The following is a 25,861-nucleotide window of genomic DNA, read 5'->3' on the forward strand; positions in this document are numbered from 1 at the left end:
GCGCATCTGGAGCCCATAGTTGTGGGAATCTATGCTAAAACACCTCCTGTGTGCTTACTGAGCAGATAAACTCACGATCCCTGTACTCCTGAGGCTGACACAGCACGTTATGTATCACTAGGAATCCATTGATATCAATCAAATGTTGAATCAACGAACAAAACTTAGAACTTAAGTTTTGTCTAAAATAATTGACTGGGTTGGGATGGTTAATGTGGGGGATGGCAGGGAGGAGTCAGGAAGCTCTGAACTTGTATACCAGCTCTGCCCAAATTGTCTTTCCTCTCCGATCCTTGCTTTTCGCATCTGTACAATGGGAGACCGAAAAATGTATTACAGAAGACATAACTGAGTAATCTGCCCTCTAGTTAAAAATCCCAAATGCCACCAAGGAGATCAGCGTAATTATGTAACAGAAGAGCGCCTGGAAGTCACACAATGCCACAGAAATTCAGGAAGACTCAGCAGATCTCCTCCCCTGAGGCACCTCCCCTTCCTAAAGGCCATTCGCAGTGTGCACTCGCCTTCTCTCGAGCGTACAATTAGCCCACTGCTACTCTCCCATCTGGAGGGAAGGACCTGGCCATCTGCCAGTGGCACAGGTGCTTTCCGTTCCCCAGAATAGCTAGCAGCATAATCATCTTCTGCCCCGATGTCTCTGAGTGATTAGAGCACCTCTCAGGCGCTGCCTTGGTGAGTCAAGGCCAAAACATTCACCTCACCTGGGAAGTGCAATAATTGCTTTATGGTGCCCTGCCTAGAGTGTGATATTTATACTATAAAATAAGATTGAGGCCTAAAAATAAAGGAAGTTGTCAGAGCTCAGGGTTATTGATACAAGTGTACGTGACAACAGTGGCAGCTAATGTGAAGAGCTCCACTTGTGTCCAGGTTTCTAAACTGGGAAGAAAGTAAAATTAATAAATTAGGTCACTGACGGCACCCCGGGAAGGAAGGAATCCTTCCCTAGCCTCCCCAGCTCACCTTTGCAGCCTTCACATAAAGAAAACCAGGTTTTAGAAGCACAGTGTAACTACAGATGCATGAGTACACAGGAATAAACTGTTAATGTAATTAATATATTCAAAGCCATTGATGAGCCCCACACAATTACAGAAGATGGGAAATAAAAGTAACCAACAACTGTCCGCAGACCACCCATGTTGCAACAATTACAACAACAGAGGCCGGTGAGATAGCTCAGCAGACTAAGCGCCTGCCTGGCAGGTCCAGTTCAAGCCCCAGTGCTGCATGCCATGCCAACCTCCGAAACTGGGCATGGTGGCACATGCCTGTAATCCCAGCTCTGGGGAGGCTAAGACAGGAGGATTACTATGAGTCTCAACTTCTGAGTGAGACCCTGCGTGAACAAAAAAATAACAGGTGCAACAACAGAGTCAGGTTGTCAGCAGGGTACGACAGGAAGCAATAGTTGGAGTCCAGAGGCTTTGGGGGTCTTTTCCCCATTCTGTATCAGTCAGCTTCACAAGATTTGGGCCCTAGTTTCCTCACTTGCAAAATGAGGGAGTTGGACCCAAGTATCGTCAAGGTCCACCCAGTTTTGCCATCCCAAGGTTTGCTATTGAGTTCAATCTCATTGATCTCTATGGATGCAGAAGCCACTTCAGCCCCTTGGTCCCCGTGTCGCCATTTTGAACATCAGCGCCCTTTGTGAGGAAGAGTGTCAGCAACGGAGAGGCCTGATGAATAGACCACAAGATAACAGGGCTTACTGTTGTCCCTTTCTTCTTTTCCCCATCGCTTCTCTCCTTGGGGAGCTAAATAAGACTGGTCAGGTTTGCTTTCTTTTTTTCTTTCCTGGATTTTATCTACACCTCCAACAGAGATTTTGGTTTTTCATTTACTTTCACTGCAGGTTTCAATCTTCCCCACCCCCAAAACAATATCCTCTACCCTGTTACACAAAATAAAAGAAAAGCTTCAAATTGACTCTGCCTCCTTAGGCTTTTGGAAACTTTTTGCTGTGTGAATCTGCAGAACCTAAATTTGGGCCCCTTCACTATTTGGCTGTTTCTTTGCCTCAGAGGAATCTTCTAGCTTTTCTCCATTTCAAAGCACTTGGGTCCACACAAATGCTCTCGAAGAGAGAGCTTTTTTCCCCCCTTAGCAAAAATTCAGGTCTGTCACCAGGAAAGAAGAGATTTTTCTGTGGAAATCTTCTTCATGCTGTTTAAAAAGCCACTCACATCTCAGTATGAACTCTGCTAACTCGCTCCGTTGTCTTTGTGAGTGAGAAGCGAAATCCACACAAAGGTATAAAGAGCTGATCCATATAAAGATTGCTTTCTGGATTTCCATTGGGTATCAGCTTTCTGATGACTGCATCTTTGCTGTAGACAGCTGTGCAATTGAGACAACAGCAGGGCTCCAGATGTGTTAGGGCTTGCTAGGCAACAGACTCAGAAGTTTGGCCAAATCAGCCCCAGGTAATCACCAGAGAGGAGAAAGGAATGCAGGGTTGGCCCAGAGTCTGTGTAATTCAGGAGCTGGGGGATAACCCAGGGCAGACTTGGAGCAAGTTGGAATGGAAGGTCTACTTTTTACGACATTATTGTGGGATCTCTTCCAGACCTACAAGAAACTTACAGGACAGTAAGGTTGATGTCCACCTAGAGAGGTTACCACCCAGTGGTCAGGTGTCTGTGCTCATGCGTTCAGCCAAACTCAGTTTGAATCGTGGTCCTGCCTCTGACTAACTACTTGAGCCGAGGCTATTTTGGAGCACCGCTGCACACAAAACCAGGAGAACATTCCTGAAGCACTCATCGCAGTAGACCCTTCTTTTGCAAGGAAGAATTTAACAAGCAGCAAGACACTGTGACTAGATTGGGGTCGAATAGCTAGTAGGTAGCAAAGATTAATCCAAAACCCAGTTTTCCTAACTCCTACTTTGATAATTTTTTTTCCATCATACCAATTGTATCTGATTATAAAGAATTACCTCACTGAGGAGCTCTTGAATGGAGTCTGGGATCTGAATAATAATCAAATGCCCCAGGTAAGTCTTAAGATGAAAAAGAGAAATTCCAAACAAAAACTCCCTATACCACAGCAGCTACTATGGAATCACCCAGAGATAAGCTTACACTCCCTTTGTATCTGTTCTATACATGAAGAATGGGGGAAAAATGAGCCATTTGTCCTGAGAGGTAATACAGACCACAGGAAAAATAATCTACATAGTGCTTGGTGATAATTTTGATTGATTGGTTGATTTTTTAAATTTATTTTTGTGGTACTGAAGGCAGAAGCCAAGGCCTTTGCACTGAAGTACAGCTCCAGTCTTTTTTTTTTTCTTTTTACTTGGAAATGGGGTCTTTCTATATTGCCCAGGTGGGACTCAAACTTGCAGTCCTCTTGCCTCAGCCTCCCCCAGTGCTGGGATTGAGACCAAGTGCCCAGTTTGGTGCTAATGTTTGAATAAACAAAGTAAATTATTCATAGAAGACTATTCATAGAAGTTTAGGACAGAAAATTCCACATCACTGTCCAGATGCAATTTCTAATAGTGATGGCTAAGAAGGCTCATAATGTTTCTTTCGTGGGTACTTTTCAGTAAGATCAGTCTGCTCTCAGGTGACCTGGCCCTTCCTTGGGTTTTGCTAGAAATCAGCTATTTGGGGCCAGCACAATCCAGGCATTCAAAGGGGAACACAGAAAAATGGCCCCTCAGGTGGCAACAGTAGAGAAACAGATGGTAAAAAATGTTCTTGGCGTCTCTTGATCATTAACGCCCTGGAAACTTTGTTTTAACTTTAGGTTTTTATGGTTACTTTGGGCAACCACAAAAGATAGAACAGAACTGTGGCGGCAGCTACGCTGGGAGAGGAGAAGCCTGCGTCCTGAAGCATTTAGGTACAAAGGCAGGTGGCTTCAGATCGACTGCAGGTTACGAAATGGAAAAGCCCATTGTCGTTTTGGACTTTGCAGGGAGCCGGGAGTAAATAATACTTCTCATATAGCTTTAGCCTCGTGCTATCTTAATTGCAATCTCTGGTGAGATTTGGAGTTATGCGTTTTTAACAAGCAAACCATAAAATAAGGTTTAATCTCCCCAGAGCCCTGGAGTTAATTTATCTGTCCACAGGCTAAGATCTTTTTAAAGGTTAAGAATGCTTGGGTTTTCTTTCTAGGTCTCGGGATTGGCTGGAGCGCCTGCAGGTATCTCCTACGGCTGGCGGCTGGAATCTGGCTTTCATCAGTGCTAAAGACCCAACCCTTAGAAAGCCCGCAATAAGAATCAGGTGTTGGATCCTAGTGGTCATGTCCCTTACTTTGTTCTGATGGAAAAGAATTGGTATTTCTTAGGACTGTGTCATGGCAGAAAATACACCCGATTTAGCCTCAGAAGAAAATGTGTGAGGGCTTCCTCTACAATTAGGAGCCGCACGATGTGGGGACATTTCTTAAGCTCTGTGAGCTTCAGTTTCATCATCTGTCAGAGTGGAGATAAAATCTAACCTGGCATCTTCACGGGGATTTCTGTGACTATTACATGGTAAATGGGTGGCTTTTTAAAAATGATAAAGCTCAACTAGTTCTTAACCTAACCCTCTTACCTGTCTGTTCATCCAGGTAGAACTGCCTGCCTTCCTCAAAGGAAACTAATTTTCTCAGGTAGCCATTTTCAGGGATGCAGAACACATCTAAGCCCAATCTGAGCTCTCAGCTGGCCAGCATCGATTCGTCGCCAAAATATAAAGAGCACAGGTTATCATGCAGGCCTTGGACCTAATGACTTGCTAGATATAGATGACAGACAGACAGACAGACAGACAGACAGACAGACAGACAGACAGACGGATGCATGCATGCATGCATGCATACGTAGATCAGTCTCCACTGTGCAGTTTGGTGGGGTCATGTTCTCTGGCTGGAGCACCTTTCCTGCCTCTGTCATTCTCAGAGGAATGCAATGGCTTCTCTTTATCTATGTACTGGGGACTGCCTCTGTCCACCCTTGTGCGGCTGTACCCCCCAAGAACACAATAAGCAAGGCCTGTGTGCATTCCAGGCAGAAGTGATAGAAGAAGAACTCCAGAGAGGGGATTGACATGGCCCATCATTTAGTGACCACACTTCAGCCTTCTGCCACCCAGAGTCCGCAGCCACACTGACCAGTACCTCACCTCCAAATAGGTATTGAACAGGACCTTCAAGTCCTTTCTGACCTACTGCCTTCTCCTTTTCCCAACACACTCTGCCTGTGCCCTTGTCACACTCACTGCCCTCCGCCTTGATGACCCTCCTTCCTGAGCCACCTCTCCCCTGCATTTCCTACCAACTCATTTGACCACTTCTGGGGACATCACCATCACCAAGCTAGGCTGCCTCTTCCCAGAAGGCTTCCCAGATGACCTCAGCCCTCTCTTTCCCTGCAATTTCCTCTGTATTTGTCTAGGTGACGTAGTTACTATAATAGCTCTAGCATGGTCAGGGACTAGGACAGTGCTTCAGCAAGAATCCTAGTGAAGAGCAGCACTGTTTGGGGGGATTTGCTCCCTGGGGATTTCTGAAATCATTTGCAGAGCAGCTGCGGATAAGGGGAGGCCGGTAGGGAAGTGGATGAGATAGGGAAAGGTAAAGCTGGTGCCATCACTCTGGGTTGCTCCTCAACCACACAATGAAAAGTGTTTCAACACCCTTCACCTTTTTCATGGCAAGCTGTGTGGCAGGGATAAAGGATTAGGGGCTCTGTGTCAAAAGGAAACAAAATTGTTCTTCTGAAAGATCACTCCACACCTCATACATCTTCCTTGGCTCCCATGACACAAAAAATGAAAGCCACATGTGCTGCCTTGCACGACTACCTACCGCCATCCCCTCCTCCAGGTCCTTTTTAGGCTTCAATAGTACCTGCCAGGTCACAGTATCCCAAACACACACAGCCCCTTCTCCACTAAGACTACCATGCATTGGTGTTCTGTCTAGAACACTGTTTTCCCACCTTCCACCTGCCCAAATGTAGTTCAGGCAGCTGAAACCAAACCATGAGGCTTTTATCAGATCTCCCTTCACCAAAACCAACTTTGCCTTCCTGAGGTTCCTGGAGTGTGCTACTTGTTCTCCTACATGTGCAGGGTAGAGCAGCCTTGTGCTCGAGTACCTTGTACATGGGGCCACTTGCCTACTGATTGGGTAACTAGCATTCAGGGACTGAGGCAAAGCAATGGGACAAGTGGGCTCGGCCCGCCAGTCATGAAGATTCTGAACATGTGCAGAACAGCTTCAAACCCTGCTCATGCTGGCAAGCAGAGAATGCTACCCTCAATTCTCTGCCACAAGATCACACTGGGTTTTGATAGCACAGCCTGTCAGAATGTAGGTGTAAAACATGGTGGCCACTGGCCTCTTGGCCGCTGCCATCTTTCTTTCCTAGTGGCTTGCTTTGTGTACAGCACATGTTTCCTTTCCCACTTTAATTGAGCTGAACTCACTGTGCAGAGCACTTCTTTTCAAAGCACTTCTCCATTCTTTTCTTATCTTTAATACCTTTAATAAATATAAAACCTCACTACTTCATTTGCTGTCCAATTCTTTGTTCAAGACACCAAGAATCTGGAGTTTCTAGAAGATGCCCACATCTCTCTAGTACCCTGTTAACAGGACTGTCTTCCTTCCTTCCAACCTTCCATCCTTCCTTCTATCCTTCCTCCCTCCCTCTTTTCCTCCCTCCCTCCCTCCTTTCTTTCTCTCCTTTCTTTCTTTCTTCCTTCCTTCCTTGCTGTACCCAGCCTAATGCCTGGCACTCAGAAATCACAGGGCTATCAAAGAGTTGAGTGAAAGTTCTAGGATTTAGCTGCAGAGAATTAGGAAACCCCTACCCTTCCCTGCCACTTCCCAGCTCTTTCTCAATGCCCTGCCTTCCTCTTCCTCTTCCTCTCCTCAGCCCAGTTTCTGCACCCATAACCAGCAAGTAGGGTTTCTCCTCAGCCTCATAGTGGTTCAGCGAGTCAGGAAGCCAGGGCCTCTTACTAGGGATCTGCCCTTGCCCTGTATCCCTTGGCCTGAGACTGTGGACAACAGGCAGCTGTCGGAGGAGAGCTGGGAAAGGAGCTGTTTGTCTACCTCTACCCTCCACACCCACCTCCTAAAGCAACTTGGCTTCTCCCAGTGGCCTTGGTCTGGGGCTTTGGAGCTCTTTGGGAGACACGTTGAGACAGCAATAATCCAATTAAAGCGTCTGACACTCTGGACTGGTGGCATCTTGGTGGGGAGGAGGTGGACACTCGGGGGCTGTTGCAGGTTCATTCTGTGATATGTGTTTTACTGGCTGTCGATACCTACAGGGAAAACACTTGTTGTAAGATTCGCAGATAAAAACCAGTGGCCTCTGCTTGCTCCCTGGGGTGTTTTCCTAAGAAATTGGTTTCTGTGCAGGGAGGGGAGAAGACTCTCTTTCCTTCCCCACCTCCAAGGCACTTAGAAAGGTTTGAAGGAGGAAAACAAAAGGAAAGAGACAAAGTCAGAAAGGCTTCCCTGGCCCAATGAGTCTCTTCAACACAAGGGACTGAGCCCTCCTTCCTATCTAGATTCTTTCCCACTCCATTTTCTCACTTTCTTTTCTCCATAGATTATTGTCTCTCCTCCGTCTCTGGGAAGCCCAGGGGGTCTTTGGAGCCACAGCAAAGCACAAGAACTGTCCCTAAGAAATAAAAAGGAAAGGACGCATAATCCAATCACTGCATCTTTCATGGAGTATATCAAAGCTCATACCAAGAAGTCTTTGATGGAGCTGAAGAGTTGTCCAGGAGTGGGGTGCTGCAGCTCCCCAGTCTCCTTTAGTGAGGGGCCAGGCTCCCCTCCCACCCACAGCTCTACTTCCTTCCTATCATCCACCCTACACACATCAGCTCATGCACCCCTGGTCATGGCCCCATCACTCCCACACTGCCTGCGGTAGCTGCTGGTCCTCCAGGAAGCTCCTCAACACCCCACTCTTGGACAGCTCAGCTGTGCAGTCGCTGGACAAAGTTAAATGCTCTTCCCTTCATTATCAGAAAGAGTTTTATTCTGACTGAAGTGAACAATATGAAGAGACACTACAGAGCTCTGGCGGAGGATGAAAAGTCCCTTATATCCACAGAGCGGTACTTCAAAGTGTCATGTGAAAAGGTTCCATTTTAATTAGGGGGAGGAAATTGCCACGTAACTTAATTAATATCAAAAACTTTTTATCCTTAAATTCAAGAAAGATGGCTACAGAAAGAGGGAGACAGGGACCTACAGAGAGTCTGGCTGGGCACCCTCATGGACAGCACAATGATAAACCGTGTTTCTAATTACTGTAAGTATGACTTAAGGTCAGAGAAGAGCTCTGAGGCTACAATGGGTCCTCCTCTCAGCCGAGGTCTTCTTCCTCTACCCAGATGCTCTGGCCTTTGTGCAGAATGAAGTGCAGACCTGAGATAGCTGTCTGGCTCTTTCAGAGGAGAAACAGAAACCTGTTTCAACTAAGCAGCACCTGTGTGTATGGAAAGTGCAGTGGGAGTGGGCCATCTGCTCCTTCCTGCACTGCCGCACCCACCTGCTTCCATTCGGTGCTCTGGGCAGACACCTAGGAATCTGCCTGTTGTCTCCCCCTTGCCCACTATTGAGCTCTCCTATCCACTCTACCTCCTAATTATCTCTCCAATCTGTCCTCTTCTCTCTTCCTACTCTACGACTTACAGTTGCCAGCTGGTCTTTGCCTTTTCCGTTTAGCCCACTGGAGTCTGCTCTTCAGCCAGTGACCCAAGTGATCATTTATAATACATAAAATCAAGTCGTTGTTCTGCTCAAAACCCTTAATGGCAATTGTCCTTGAAAAAAAAAAAAACAAAACTAAAATTCCTTAACAAAGACTACTAAGAACATATATCATTGTGCCCCTGCCATCTCTCTGGTCTTTGCTCTTGACCCTTGCCAGAGTATCAGATCTTCATTATGAGGGTCTTTCATTTTGGAGCATTCTCCCACACATTTGCCACCCACTGGATCTTGGCCTGCTTCAGTCCTATTTATTCATCTTTTGAGTCCTGACTTAAATGCCATTTACTCTGGGAAGAATTCTATGACATCTACATTAAATTTCCACACAAAACATTCATATAGGATACACAGTTCTTTGAGATCTATACAAGAAATGTAAATAATTGTTCAGCCAAGTACTTTTCTAGATAGATCTTCTACCTGGGACTATAACCCCAGGAGAGGCTGACCATGCATGTGTTGTCACACCTGTTTGGTGAGCTGTCCCTGTCCCCAGACACATTGTTCTGATCTTCACTAGGTCACTTTACTCTCATAGCAAGCAAATGGAGTGTATCCTTTTATTAAGCCTACTTTATAGTATCGAACTTGAAGCATTGAGGTCAGATACTGTCCAAAGTCACACAGGTAGTGATGAGGGGTAGTCTTGTCCCTGAGCCCTGATTCTGAGCACTGTGTTCCGCTCACCCGGGAGAAGTACATTTGCTGAAGAAGGAAGGAGCAGGGAACCATGGACCTAGAAATAGCTGGGTATGACCATAGGGTACCAGGCATGAGCAGTAGATCCAGCGCTCTTGCCCCACTAAGAATCATTTGTCTTCAACACTCACAGAAAGGACGCCAGCCTCATAATTCCGCTGAGATGCTCTCTAGAAAAGGCCCATAAACAAAGAATGGGCCTTGAGAAAGTGAAGACATGGCTTAATCTCAGAGCCTTCTTTTTTCCGTTGTTTGTCTGCAGCTCAGCTTCTAACTCACCTATTTCCCTCCACCTGAAGACACACAATACATTAATTTTTGGAAGGAAATACAAAAATAGTCAACAACTTCTGAACGCAGACCAAATTATCACCTGGAGATCACTGACAGTTTCAGCATGAGAGCTCATGGTTTTCTGTCCATTAGATCAGAACTTTTTGAAGGTGAGTTTCCTAGTGTTTGATGTGACCAGAAGTAAGTACTACACAAAAATCAACGTGAACCAGAAGTGAAGGAGCAGCTTCACGTGCAGTGACGTTAGAAGAGACTGTGGCCATGAGGCAGCTCGGCAGCTTAAGTGCCTGCCTGGCGAACACAAAGTCCTGAGTTTGCTCCCAGGTTAAAAAAAAAAAAGTGATCAGAATCATTCAAGAAAGAGTGTCTTTTCTTTTGGTTCATTTATTTATTTTTTAGATCATTACTAAGTGGTTAGAACATTAACATTTACAAAGTTGTTTGATCTTAAGTACTTAAAAAAATGGAACTTCTCGTTCTTTTGGCTGTGGGTACTATGAAAAACTGAAGGAAAGGAAAAAAAAAAAAAGACTAAGGAGCCTAAGGACCAAAGAAGTGGGGGAAAAAGGGCGTCGGAGGTGTTCGTGGCTGAGATTGAGACACTAATAAGGTAGATGGGAAGCACTCTCACCTTAAACAGGACCACCTGGATGGGACACAACTGTCCCCTGGGTGATGTCACCTAATGGGCTACCTTAAGGTGGCATAAAGGGAGAGGCCTGGAGCCGAGCCCTAGGGGCTAGCCCAGCCCCAAGCCTTCTCCCAGACGCCACACATGTCCATGGCAGGCAGAGCCACAGGTAGCAGCCTAGCCCGGGGGCTTGAAGGACAGGTTTGTAATTGACAGTATCTGCACTGCCCCCCAAGAGCAGTGCCTCAAGCCACAGGTTTCTCCACCACGGCAAAGCAAAGCTTCTTAGCTTCCTGTGCTTTGCGCAAGGCCGTCTGTTATCAGCCGCAGATGCAGCCTCGCAGCCGCCCACTCTGGAGTACTCTGTGGAAACGGGCTTGGCAGGTGGACAAGCTGGACAAGATGACAAGCTGTGTTAGGCAGCGGCCCACAGGTGGTTGGCACACGTGCCCGGGACCCTCCCGCTCCTCTCAGGCTCTCACAGTTGCTGCCCTGTCGCTGAGGCACCCCGGCCAGCCAGCAAAGCCTCTGTAGGAACTAAGGGTTCAGGGCCACTGAGCACTCTCCTGGGGTCTCCACTCTCGAAAGTCTCAGGTCCTCATAGGGAGAAGGACCCAAGAGGCCTTCGGGTTTTATCAGATGGGAGGCTTTCTCTACTCACTCCCTATAGGGACAAATGCCGCAGGGCACTATCCACCTCTCTCTAGCATCCTTTCTCAGAGACTCTATGGGATGCACCTCCGCTGCTCTGCACACCTAGGAAAGAGCCAGTGCCAGAGGTGGATGGCCTTGAGCCCCTCCCAGGCACTGGGCCTTGCTCCCCGCACCCCGGAAGGTCAATGAGGTTACACTACTGAGCTACAGAAAAGGGGCTCTCCTCCAAGCTGCCCCTCCTTTCTGTCTTTCTAGTCCAGGAGAGCTCAGAAAAGACACCTGAATGCCCACTCCCTCCTCACCCACCTGGAGGGCCCTGGGTCTGGCTACCTGCAGTTGAAATCTGCTTCCTGCCTGGGTGAGTAGCCCCGGGGCAGAGAGCAGGGGTGATGGCTGCAGGAAGCTCCCCTCCAGATGGGTCTGGCACCCGCATTCAGAAAGCTGGCAGCCTGGCAACCCAGACTGGACCTATCACCAACAGCACGCCTTGGACTCCTTTCATCCAAGCCGCAGATGTCTGTCATATCGTCGTCCCCCCAGCTGTAGGACTTACTATAATTTCATACAGTTCTGTAGACAGATATTGAAAAGCATCTGGAAAAATTGATAGCATATCAAGGCAAAGATTTCATAAAAGTCATTTTTAAATGTCCAGCCATAAGTACCAGCCTGCGCCCGGTCCTCTCAGATACACAATTGAGTTCCCCAAAGGCCCTTTTCCTGATCTTAGAGCGCCCCCTTTGGAGATGACTCTCCCACTGCACCCGCCACCCCGCGTCCCACCCCTTTGAAGACAGGGATAAAGGACCGGTGAAGAAGGGAAACAAAAGGGCGAGAGGCAGGGGGGAGAGCGTGCTGTCCTCCAGGGAGCAGCTTCCAGTGTGAGAGAACCGAGCTGTATCTTCAATGCATGCAAGCTCCCTGGATTCCACCTCTCATAAGCCGCCAGCCTCAGCTTATTAAGGAAACAGAAAATTTCAAGGAACCTTGCTTCAAAAGACAGAGGAGTAGCTGCCAAAGCCACCGTTCTCTCTGCTGACCAAAACATGCAGTTTAGTTCTAGACAACTGACACAGAGTAGCTCCATCTTCATCTTATTCCACGAAGAGCATTTCCAATTCTCCAGTGAAATCACAATTTGAAGGAACAACGCTGCTCAAGGATGGACATAATAAGACATGGGGGCAGGGATGGGGGCTAGGATGGAGGGGACACCTGAAGGGACTACAGACAAGGATGGGCCTCATGGACATTCCTTTTGCATGTGTTTCCGTTGAGTCCTGCATTCTCGCTATTCCTAGTGACAATGATCAGGCGAGAAGTGTCAGCTGCCAGGGTGTGAGAAGATCCCCAGACTTAGAATCAGAATGGGCTCTGGCACAAGAGGATGTGGCTTCGGGTTTGAGACACCAGGTAGCCAGGAGGCAGTTCCACGGTCAGTGGAGCCCCCACCTAGGATACTGCTGTGCTTCTCCACTCGCTCCAGAAAAGCAAATAGGGAGCATTGCACAAAAGAAGACTTGGCCCAAATAATTATGGAGCCTGAGAATTCCTACCATCTGCAATTTCGAGGTGGAGACCTGAGGAAAGCTGGTGATAGAGCCCAGCTGAAACCCAAAGGCCTGAGAACCAGCAGAGACAGTGGTGTATGTTTCAGTCCAAAACAGGAAATGAAAAATATTCCGGTAAAAGTAGCCTAGCAGAGAGAATGAATTTTCCTTTACTCCTCCTTTTGTTCTAATCAGACCCTCAAGGGATTGGTTGATGCCCACGCAACTTGAGGAGATGGATCTACTTTACTGAATCCCTGATTCAAATGCTAATCTTATCTATGCATAGCCCCACAGACACATTCAGAGACAAAGATTAGTTATATATCTGGGCACCCCATAACCTTCTCAAGCAGACATAGAAAATTAACCACCACACCTAGTAACTTGGCAAAGCGAAACAGAAACCCTGAGCACTATCCAGGGTCCTGGAATGAGGAGCCAAAAGCGTTGCTGAACATGGGACACAGGAACACAAAAGAAAGGAACCAGGAAGCTAGTGAGAAGGATCCTTGAACAGGATCCTTTGTCGGGTCAGGAAAAAGGGAATCTCTTACCAAGCAGAATGGTAAAGACACAGGGAACTGAGTGGGCCTGAGGCTGCATAAATCCTAAGGAAGCGCTGGGAGTACTGTGCTGGGACTGAGGTATGGGATAGACGTGGAGCACAAGGCTTGTTTGCAGTCTCCTTTGAAAGTGTCAGATGAAAACAGAAGGGATTGTGTACTAGGTAGGACACTTTCTTTGGGAGAAAATATGTTTGTCTATGGCCTTGTGCTTCAGAGGAAGCCCAGCACCCACTCTTGCTTCTTTCAGGGTTAGAACTACTGAGAGTATCTCACCCTTGCCTCCCAGTCCACTCCAGTCCACCTTCAAACCCTTTCAACCACATGAGAACATAGACCACTTTGAATATTACAGCAGACTCAGATGAGCATTTCCACACATAACCTCCAGAAGTCAGACTCTGAACTATGAAGTGAAGGAGGGTAAAATCAAAGTCTGATTCAATCATGTTGTGAGGAAGATAGGGGAAAGATTATGGGGGGATGGTCCTGGGGGTGAGCCCAGAGCCCTGCCTAGAACCTCTCAAGTACCAAACCCCTCTTTCTGTCCCCAGGAGCCAACCACATCATTGGGGTAGGGCCAGGGAAAGCAGCATGATTTTTACAGGGACAAAGAATAGGGGCTTCCTCTGAAGGGGCCTTCCTCTGAACACCATGGGGAATCAAATATGATGCCAAAGTCAGTAACCTTTTCTTCCTCCCTGCTTGGCCCAGTCAGCTAAGTTGGCCATAGTACTGTTCTCAGAAAACTGTGGCCACAACTTGAGTTCTTTATGGGCAGATTAATGTTTCAGAAAAGAAAGCCTAGCAAATGCAAAACAATCAGCATTAGATAATATCACTGAAAACATTGCCTCTCACCCAGTGTGTCCAAAATTAAATGCCCCATGAGACATTTCTTTCAAAATTAAGGCCCAGGACATTTTTTTAATCCCCTGAGAATAGAAGAAGTAGGAAAAGGCACTTTGCCTTTTTCAGTGGTGAGAACTGTGATAACTTGCCATGCTTCCTTTTTGCCCTAGCTACCTGAAAGCGCTAATCAGACCTTCTGTTAATTGTAATAAATATCCTCATTAATACTTCAAATTATTACATTTTTTAACTTCTTCTTGTTCAGGTCTGGTTACTCTCTTCATTTCCTGTGCAGTGATCTTGCAGATAGTCATTCTTTAAGCTATTCAAGCTATCTTTGGAAGAGGTAGATATATCTGAGACAACATACTACTTAAAGCATATTCGTGGCCATACTGGGAAGATCACAAGAAGTGTACATCTTCCCGGCAGTAACCCTAAGACATCAACAGTGTCTTCAAAGTAAAAGGGCAGCCTTCTGTGTCCTTCTTTTGCATCTTCTCCTGCCACCCCCTTGCAAGGACAAAGTGGCAAGAGCACTCTTTAATCTCCTCTATTTTAATTGGTGAGAGGAAGTGGGGCCACTCCTCAGTGCTTTAAGTTGGATGGATTTAATTAGATCTAATGACCAGATAAATGGAGAATTCTGAATAAGGACCTTTGGGGACCACCAGATGGTGTAAGGAGGATTATGTTGTTGTATTTCCTTGCATTTGTCACTGTGGCTGAGGTCACAATGCACCAGGGCACTAAAGAGAGTCAGGCAGGGCTGCTTCTGGGAAGGAGGAAGGAGGAGAGGGAAGATGTCACTGGGCTATGGTGCAGAAGGCACTCAGAGTGAAGGGAGCCAGGGGGTGGGAACTTGCAAGGATCAGCTGTGGATCTCCTGACTGACTGACTGGCTCGCATTCTCAGTTGATCCTGTCTCTCAGCTGACCCGTTTCCCAGGCATTCTGTCTCCCTGTGACCCTGACATCTTCCTTACCTCTGAGAAATGCCACGAGCCCAGTCCTAGAGTGGGTAGAGCTGTTCACTCATCAGGCTTCCCACGAGCTGATGCTGAAAACAATCTGTCCCCCTTTGACAAGTCGCCTTTATCTAGTCTGAGCAGGATCATTTTGAATATCCTTGTGCTGTCACTTAGGGCTCAGAGTGTCAGAGACTTCTCTCCCCTCCAAGATCATCTGTCAGAGTTAGTGGGGTATTCTGGTCCCAAAAGCCCAGAGGGAAGAGTTCTGGAGGTGGAGAAGGAGTGGAGGCAGAGAAATAAGGAAAGAAGTCAGTCTGCAAATATTCCAGATCTGACTCGTTCTCAAGGAGGGTGCATTCATTCTACCCTAAAGAAAGGTCAGTCGAACCTTCAAGCCTTGAGAGGAATGAGAGATAACTTTTATAGAATCTACTGTGCATCCAGTGTTTGGTCAGATACCCATCTGTAGTATCATTTAATTCTGATAATCTCAGAGCCTGGTGCATAATAGGTGCTCAACAAGCATATGTAAAGTGAATGAATAATTGAATTACCCAGAATAGCCCTTATGGCACAAGCCAACACTTACAGAAAATAAATGGAGAAAGCTAAGATTCAAACCTAGACCTTTCTTTCTAATGCCTAATATTAGTCACCATCCAATTTGACATGAATAGGAGACATTGATTGGAAACCTCTCTAGGCCTCCTCCAATTTCTGCTCAAATGAAGCTTGTGTGTGCCTTGCCCTCATAAGAACTTCACGGGCTCCCCTATAAAATTGACTGAATGGAGCAACACTTTATGAGGACTAAAGCAGGTGCTGTTTTTTACCCAAAAATGTAGTAGAGCTGAGATAGCTTGCATGGAGATGGGGCCCATCTTTCATCTAAATCAAAAGCCTCGCCTTTGATGACAAACAGCACAAATATGATGTTAACGCTATTTATGTGACTCCCTGACCCCAGATATGGATCTACATTTGTGCTAAACATGAGTCAGCAGCGCCGGAAGTGATGCTTATTTTATTGCCTCTGAATTCTGGATTAAGGAAGCAACGCTCTGCCTCTGTCTGTCTACCTGTCTGTCTGTCAGTCTGTCTGTCTGTTTCTCTCTCTCTCTCTCTCTCTCTCTCTCTCTCTCTCTCTCTCTTTCTCTCTCTCTCTCTCTCACACACACACACACACACACGTGCACATGATGCTCTTCAACTACTCAGAGAACACAGTGCATTGAGGGGGGATGAGGAAGGAAGTTCTCACTGCACAAATATTAATGGCAGCCAGTTCCAACTTCCAACTCCCTGTAAGATTCTTGCAGGTGTTAAAATGGACCAGCCAGGGTCATTTCATGAAACTCATCCTAGGATTATTCATGTGAAAGCAAAAAGTTAGAGCCCAAATGTTCTGAATTGTCTAAATCCCTCACTTGAGTTTGCCAAGGGAAGAAAGACCTTCGCAGCTTAAATCTGAAAGTGCGCTTATCAGTGAGCTCCACTGCTACCGTCCAAGTGATTCTTAAAGTACATGAATCATTCCTGCCTAAAATAATAATTATTAACTTTCACTGAGAAGTGGTTGTCTTCCAGGATTTGCACTGATGGCTTCATATAAAATAGCCCACTGTATTCCCCCCCCAAAAAAAATATATGAATTTTTACTATCCCTGTGCCCATTTTGTATATGAGAAAATGGAAACTTAAGGGATTAATAACTTCTTCACAGCCACTTCACTAGTGCATGGCAGAGGAAAGGTGTGAACCCAACTCTGTCTGAGCCACACTTTTGTGAGATATATATGTCTGAGAATACTGGACTGCTAAGACAGAAGGGACAGATAGTGAGATTTAAGAGAAAAATATTTCAAAATCTCTTATACTAGTGCACAATGAACCAGGGTGAATATATCGTCTTGGTCCAGCCTTCCTTTCCAAAACAGACAAGACACGTGCCAATCCCTTTTCACTCCTTCATGCCTTCATCCAGAAAATTCAGATATTCACACAACGATTCCTGTGTTACCTTCTGGAAACACAAAATTAAATAAGGCCTAGCCTGTGCTCTCGGTAAGTTCACAGGGCACTGAGGAAGACAGACTTATAAACTAATATACACAGCCATGTAAGGTGTGGTGGGTGGATGGAACACACGTGAGGAGAATGACATCCAATCTGAATGAACTTGAAGTGACAGGAAGAGCAAAGGCCTCTGAATCAATTTTTAAAGACAAAACTGGATGTGAGACTTGTTTGTGTGATCTTGCGCCAATGGAAATTCTTTGAGCTCTACTATAAATTTTTGGCAGGAAAACATTCATATCAACCTAATGGTACTACCAACCCTCAAAGAATTACACAAGGGATTAAATGAGTGAGCATTAGGACTCATCACCATGATGCAGGCTGGAAAATAGGAGGAAGACAAGCAGGAAAAGCAGCGCCGTTGTTGCTGTGATGGGAGCTTCCGTAGCAGGGTGAGAATACAGACGTGGGCGCTACAAGGAGAATAGTCCCGAACCCAGCGGACTGCGAAATCACCAGCCATTCTTTCAGGGGACAAATTTCTTCATGTGGGACTGAGGGTGGAAAAATTATTTCCAGTAATACTGCATTGTAATTCTTCCAGGGGTAGAAGCAAAAGTTGGCCAGCATTTTGCACTAGAACTCAGAGCAATGCATCAGCTCGTAAGAATCTGCCAAGCACAGCCATGTGCTCAGCACTGTGGATGTTTCTGTGCAGGACTTCAAAGACTCATGAGCTAGTTGGAGAGAATATTAAACAATTAATTACTAGTTCCGGGGATGTAGTTCAGTGGCATAAGTTCCTGCCTTGCAAGCACGAGTTCAATTCCCCTGTACCAAAAAAGAAAAAAAAAATTGTTCAATCGATAGAATTTATATAAAGGAGGAGACTTCTATTTGGGTGGGTTAACTCCATATTGTAAATAATTACTGAACTATTTGCAATTAACTCTGGTCATAGTGAAAGATGGGAAAAGTCAATGTAAGTGTGAGCAGTGAAAGACGCATTCATGCAAGTAGTGGGGAACTAAGTTCTTAAAGGAAGGTTAAGATTTGGAAGAAGGGAAGATGAGTATGGGAAGAATGAAGGGTGAGAGCAGTATATGCAGGGAAATAGGAAAGAAAAGCAGTGAAGGAAAATTAAGGGGGAAAGAAGGGAAAGGAGACAACAAGAAGGAAAAGCCCAAAGAGAATGACAGTGATTTGCAGAGAAAGTGGTAGGAAAGAACTTGGGGGAGCAAAGCTGGAAGTTGCTGACGCAAGACCAGCAGATGACTGACTGAAGCCCAACTGTAATCTAAGCCGGGAATCTGGATTGGATACTTCTGTCAATTGGTTTATGACAGGGGGCACCACGAAAGGGTAGCAGAACTCAGAGGGGACCAAGGACAAGGAAGCAGATAGTTCAGACTCTGTCATCCAAGTCATGCCAAAGAAAGCATGTTTAGGAAGAACAAAAAAAGACAGGGCTCCTCTGAAGGAAAATGAACAGATTCGGATAGCAGAGATGAAGATGTGGAATAAAGAAATCAAAGACTTCTAAAAGATTCTACCAAGCTTGGGTCTGGAAAAAGATGTCTGTAAGAGAAACTGTCATTTGGAAAGAGGCAGTGTGGTGACTGAGTTACAACATGTTATGCAGAAGGTGACAACAGGGAATGCAATGGCCTGAGATGGTGATGCTGAAATTGCAGGTGTAAGAGGAAGGCTGGGGATGTCCGTCTGAGACATACTGCAGGAGACTGCCAACAAGTCCCACAGGACGTGGTGAGAGGGATGCAAGGAGAAAGGCTAAAGAAAGGTTCTTGAGAATCTGCTCCAATTGGATGGCAGGAGAGAAATGAGACACTGAAGAAGTCAAAGAGAAGCCATCCCAGAAGCAAGAAGAACCCCAACCATTAGGCATGCTAAAATAAGAGGAGAGAATAGAAGAACAGGAAGATTATAAGACTGAAACACTGCCCACTGCACTAAGAGGACCATGAGGACGGGAATGAGCAGTGGCACACCCTGCAGAGAGAGAAGCCAGTGCACCAGAGAACGAATATGCAAGGAGATATTTCAATATAATTTAAGAGCAAATGCCAGCTGGTATGAAAATGGAGATTGGAATGTCAGAAAGTAGACACAGTTACAGCAAAGACTACAACCTTGAAAAAAGAAGGAGGGGAAATGAGAAAGTGTGATACAATCAAGCAGGCCTTTCTGAGATATAGAAACTAAAGTACATGAAGAGAAAGAGGCCAACACTGCAACAGACAGGGGAGCTAGACACATTGTAGAAGCAACATGCTAGAGGAGGTAGGGGTCCAGAGTTCATGGGAAGTAGTTATCTCCAAATAAGAGGAAGGAAATCTCTTCCTTTGAAAATAAAGGAATAAAGTCCACTTCACAGACATGGCTTTAAGAGGTGAGAAGGAGGGTACTTGAGATGTTCACAATGGTAACTTTAATCTCCCACTGATCTGAGATGGCCACATAGCACGAGGGAAAAAGAATCCTGTGATGGGTTACGTGGCTGAGACTTTCATGCCTTATTGCAGCACCGCCTAGCTCAACCTGACTGATCACAGGAGAGCACTGCCTCCCAAGCTTAGGACAGTGGGAAGGAATTGGAATTTTGAGAAAAGAAAAGGCACAAAATAATAGCAGCGTAAGTATCTGAGTGATCCAAAATGATGTTTTTGAAATTTTCCCAATATATGTTTTTGAAAATTTTCAAACTTATAGAAAAGTTTGGAAACCAACGTAATGACCACCCAGAGACACTCTTCCCCCAATTCACCAACTGCCGATATTTTGCAATATTATCTCTCTGAATAGGAATATATATAATCTTTTCCTTTTTTCAAAAACTCTTTGAAAGTAGTTACTGACCTCACACCACTCCCTGAACATTTCAGGCTGTGAAGAACAAGGTCCTTCTCCTCTAGAACCACAATACCATTATCATGCCCAGAAAATGTAGGGGATTTGATTCCTCTGTGGTTGTATTTTTAAATTGTGTCTAAGATACACGGCATGACATGTCAATATTTGTATTCACAGTAACATAATTACTGAAGCCAAGAAAATGACATACCCATGATTTCACAAAATTACTATTTTGTGGTTAAAAAAAAATACTTAAATTTCACTCTTAGCAAATTTCCAGTGGGCGATATACTATTATCAACTTTCATCCTTATACTGGACATTAGATCTCTAGACTCATTCATCTTACATAACTGTATACTTGTATCCAGACTTGATATTAATGAAATAGCTTTATCTAGTATACAGTCTATATTCAAACTTTCCCAGTTATTCCTTTTTTGTTGTTGTCGTTACCAGGGATTGAACTCAGGACCTTGTGCTTGCCAGGCAGGTGCTTATGCTGCTGAGCTATCTCCACAGCTCACAGTTATTCTTAAACGTACTTCAAGCATGGCTTAAAGAATCCCATCAAGACTGGGCATGTTGGCACGTACCTGTAATCCCAGCACTTGGGAGGCTGAAAACAGGAAAATCACTGAGTCTGATCCACATAGTGAGACCCTGTAGGCCCTGTGCTAAATAGAGGAGAGAAAAAAAGAATCCTATCAAGGATCACATAATACACTTAGTGCATACATAGAGAAGCAGTTTGGTAGCCTGGGCAGAATTTGATAACCTGGCTCCTTAGCAAGACAGATTCCCTCTGTGCAGAAAAGATGCCATCATATGTGAGATACTTAGATGCTGAACACAGACCTTTACCTGAGACCTGGGGTAAACATGTTCTGGGGCTGGTGATGTTGCTGCTGATGGTGGTGGTGACAGTGCTGGTGATGGTGGTGGCAAGGGTGATGACAACAGTGGGAGGGAAGTGAGTGCGGCATATCATCAGTGGAAAATAACAATGTTCAGGTAACTAATAAATCAACAAAGAAAAGAGAAATTAAGAATGTGATTTGCCAATGTAAAAAATTAATACCAATTAGACTTTATACCCTACAAAATATTTAATTACCATGCATTAAATAATCCATCATTAAATCTATGTGAAATTAATTTGTTCTACGTTCTTTACACATATATGCTCAATTTGCAAGTGGCATGGTGAGCTCCTCCCAACTTTAATTAATTAGAGCTGGCATTGGTGATGGAATATTTATTTATGGACCAGGTGCAATTAAAAGCAATGGGCTACGCTCACTCTGAAGAATGCTAAGAGGAATTTAAGACATGAGTGTTTGACAAACATAGACACTCCCAGCCAGGTGTGGCCTTAGTAGTCATTTATGTCAATATATCATGGAGAATCTAGATAGCTGTAATGCGGAACTATGTTATTTTCAATATTTTGAAAGAGTTATTCATGATAAGTCTGCACTGTGTAGATAAAATATCAGCAATTCGTTTTGCCTTTGGCTGGGATTATAGTCATTCTTTATGGTAACATTGATTATCTTCCACTGACCAGATGCTTCAATTATCAGCTAAATATATCTTTGATGAAAATGACAATGAATTAATTTTACTTTAATCAGTGAGTTTATTGGGTGGAAAAGATTTTTTTTGAAACAAAGGAAAGGGGCAGGTTGCTGAGAAAATTAACATTGGAAGTTCTTAGAATAAAAACTAAAAAATAAAATAAAATAAAATAAAATAAAATAAAATAAAAACACTATTCTGGCTCCAAACCCTCATTTTCTAGAAGAGGAGAGTGCCCAGCGGTACAGTCAAGTTCACACAGTGACCTATTAGAGGCAACGAACAACAGCCCTTCTAGCAAATCAGAGGACACTTGAGAAATAAATTTTGTGGGTGAAAAAAGTGGAAGATCCCTGGTCTCAAGCGAGAAAGCCACTTCGGAGGCTGGTGTAGCATCTGAGAGAGACTATGGTGTCCTGGCCTCACAGGGGACAGATGGGGGAGACTGAGGAAGCACAATCCCGAGGCCTTGGTGAGAGCAAGAACATACGAGAAGCAGGAGAGGACAAAAGGGTCACAAAGGACACGCGGTCCCCGAAGGGCAGCTTTTGAATGGGGGCCCTTCACAGAGAGAGGAGAGGAGGGAGAGGTGGGGAAAGGAGAGCGAGACACACGAGGAGAAGCGGAACCCGAGATAAATATCAGGCAGTGACCCGGCCAGGCGAGACCCAGAAAAGCCAGGCGAGGTTTGCTGCAGCCCAGAGGCCTCCCTGGTCTTTCTGACACCAAGGACAGAAAGACCTGGAGCTCGCACGCCCAGCCCGGGGTTCGGCTGCGCGCCCACAGCGCCGAAGCAGACGCCAGGGGTCAGTGCAGGCTCAGCTTCTCCGTCCTGAGAGCCGAGGTCCCTTCCCTGCAGCTTCTGTTCATTACGGAGAGAATTGAAGAGCGCTCTACACGGCAGATTCGTTTAGGATAGCAGCATTTACGGGCACTTGTAATTATGGTGTATGGAAAACAATTATTCCCTTCTAAAATTGCTCTTTTAATTTTCTCTTATTTGTCCCATAATGCATGTTAAATCAGCCTCACTGCTTCACAGACTGCCTTGGAGATGCCCTGGGAAGCTCCTGAACGTCAGGCTCTAAGACTCGCACGCCGCACCTTTCGGCATTCACGCGCAGCGTAAACCCTCACCCCCGCGCCTCCCCCACGTGTGCCCACAGTGCGCGGGACACGGAGATCCGACCTTAGCGCGCACGGGGTCCCTTAGGGGCCCCCCGCCACAGCCCATCCCCCCGCAGCTCAGGGATGCTTCAGGAAAAGCCCCTTCCCACGCACCTGGAGAGCACCTGTGTTCTCCAAAAGCCTCCACGCTGTGAAACCCTTCCTTCCAGCACCCTCAAACAGGCCTGTACCTCCATTATGCTAGCATGTTCCTGAGTAAACGTTTACATCTGCGACACTTCTATGTCTTTGTTTACCTGTCAGTCTTTACATACAAGATCTCAAGCGCCTGGAAGACAAGGACTTCCCCCTTGTGTGTTCGTGGTCTCCAGGGCACTGCCCATGGAATAGCTTAGTAAATCAGTTTAGGATTAAATACGTGAAAGTATAAAAAGCAATGGCTAGGGTGTAGGGAGGGACCCAAAGAAAGGTCAAGTATGGAAGAAGACATTTGGGGCCGGCCAAATAGCTCAGGGAATGAAAGCACCTGCAAGCAGGTGCCCGGGCCTGGGTTCAATCCCCGGGCCTGCTGTGCCGGCCCCACCCCCACCCCGGGGCGCGCTGTGATGGCAACTGAGACTGGGCGTGGTGGCGCGCGCCTGTAATCCCAGCTCTTGGGAGGCTGTAAACAGGCGGATCACTACGAGTCCAGTCTAGTAGTGAGACCCTAAACACCTTGTAGACCCTCCCCTAAAAATATACAAAAATAAAGTGAAAGAAGACATTTGGTGTGATGGAAATCACAAGAAGTCCTGAGCCTCAATTGGTCTGAGGCCCCTGACTGAAGTCATGAGACACCATGCCAGGGAGACTGCATGAGACTAAAATTAGAGCCCCCTGGCTTGCAGGGTAGATGAGACAAATAATAAGAGATTAGTGTATGTAGGCCCTTACCCTGGTTATCCTGGCAGCTGTGAAAATACTGATTCTTCTCTCTCTCTCTCTCTCTCTCTCTCTCTCTCTCTCTCTCTCTCTCAGGCCACAGCTCAACATACCATGTCTTCCCCAAAATGTTGGTTTAGTTTCCATATTTCCAACTTGTACCAAGGTGGAAAAGGCAGTCGATGCTGGGAACTGCATTTTCCTATTCTTGGGGGGCTTTTATGACTATATAGCACTTCCTCAGAAATGCACCCCAATTCAAAATGTCTGGGGTTCAGTGAGGATGCAGAACACGGGGCGCAGTAGGAATCTTTCATTGTACTTGACAAGAGGATAAGTATGTTCCAAGTCAGATTCAGGGACAGATGGGTGGGGACGAGAAACAAACATATCTTCACCATTGGGAGCAGTGACATTTAATAAAGTGATTAAGCAGTGACATTAAATAAGTTCTCAGGCCATCATGGAGTGATTAATCTGGTGGATGGAGGCCAGACTCTATTAGGGGAGGCACATGGAAAGCTATGCTTTTGATTAAAAAGTTTGTTTGGGGGGTTGAAATTTCAGAGAAGGGTTATTTATTAATTGGCTGTTCTTGGCCCTAGAATGGTCTTTATTATTGAACAGCTCTTTACAGAATGGGAGAGAGGGCAGGAGAAAGGAATTCCACATGAAGGATAAGAGGAAAGTGTGGCAACAAGAGGGTATTTTGCCTTGATTGGAAATGGACACCTTCTTGGCAGTCCCTTCGAGCTCTTCTCTCTAGACCAGTGTTCCCTTTGTCTTGGCTCGGATGTGTAACAAGTGCCTGATTTGTCTTTCCTCTTTGCGCCCTGTGGCTGGAGCACTCTTGAGAAGCTCTGTGGCTTCACATCTATGTCTTCTTTCCTATAACCTTTAGTGTTTGTACTGCTATAACAAAATATACCGAGTGGCTTATAAATAATAAAAATTGGACTGGCCAGATAGCTCAGCGGACTAAAGCACCTGCTTAGGCAGGCACAGGGACCAGATTTTGATTCTGGGCATGGTGGCACCCTGCTGTAATCCCAGCACTTGGGAGGCTAAAAAAGGAGGATCACTATGAGTCTGATCTGTGTAGTGAGATCTTGTAGACCCTGTACTAAATACATTAATAATAATAATAATAATAATTTATTTCTCACAATTTTGGAGGTGGGAAAAACCAAAATCAAGAAAGTGGCATTTTTATAACTTTTAAAATAATTTTTATAACTTTTTTGCATGCTTATATATGATAATCAGAACAGCTAACTTGAAGACAACACTGCAATATAACAACCATTGTTGTATCATCTCTAATGTTTTTTGAAACTATTTTTTATTCTCTTAAAAAAAAAAGAAAAAAGAAAGTGGTATGTTTATTGTCTGGTGAAAGGGCTAGCAAGTCCTCTGGATCTTTTTTATAAATGCACCAATTCCACTCATAAGGGCTCCAGCATCCTATGAATTTGGGCTAAGGAGAAGGAGACACATTCAGACAATAGTTCCTAGTGCTAATCAGATTAGAAAAAAAAGTCTGAATTTTAGAATTTTAAAAGATCTCCTCTTAAAAAAAAAAAGAGAAAATAAATAAATAAATAAATTTGGGCTGGGGAGATGCCTCAGTGGAATAAGCGCTTCCCTGGCAAGCGCAAGGACCTGAGTTCAATCCCTGGTTCCAATAAATAAATAAATAAATAAATAAATAAATAAGGCATTAAAATGGATACATGTTTTGCTAAAAATAGACCTTAGGATTTTATTGAAGCAATGGTCCTTTGAAAAACACTTGTGCCTGTAGAATATGAGAACTGGAAAAAAAAAACCTAAAATCTGCTAGACCAGTGGTTTCCCAGATTTTGAATTTCATGGACTATTTAAATAAAACAACTAGAGAAGATTAATCTGTTTACATTGGTGAATAAAGCAAATAATAAATTATCATCTATCTCTAATAAAACTCCATAAAATATACAGCAAAGAGAACATAATTAACAGATTATTGCTCTTTTAATATTAAATTGAAATTCTGAGAGGTGAAGCAGTTTAGCTAACCAAGATCACTAAGTTAGTGAATGGCGCTATGATCCAAGGAGGGCTGTGTACAGGTCCTCAGAGGCCTGAGATCTTTCAGGGCTTGCAGGAAGTCATAGAAATTATAAGCACAAAATTTGTTGCAAAAGTATAGCCTTATTAGAAGGAGAAATCATAACAAATTCCACATTTTAAAAAAACTTACAGAAACCAAACATATAAAATCCAGAAAAATGATGTATTTATTAATTAACTGTTATACATATATCTTCCCTCCATTTACTTTTGATTTTTCTTAGGATAAGGTTGGGGG

This window comes from Octodon degus, unplaced genomic scaffold (genome assembly GCF_000260255.1).
Source record: "Octodon degus isolate 3935 unplaced genomic scaffold, OctDeg1.0 scaffold00080, whole genome shotgun sequence".
Taxonomy (NCBI): domain Eukaryota; kingdom Metazoa; phylum Chordata; class Mammalia; order Rodentia; family Octodontidae; genus Octodon; species Octodon degus.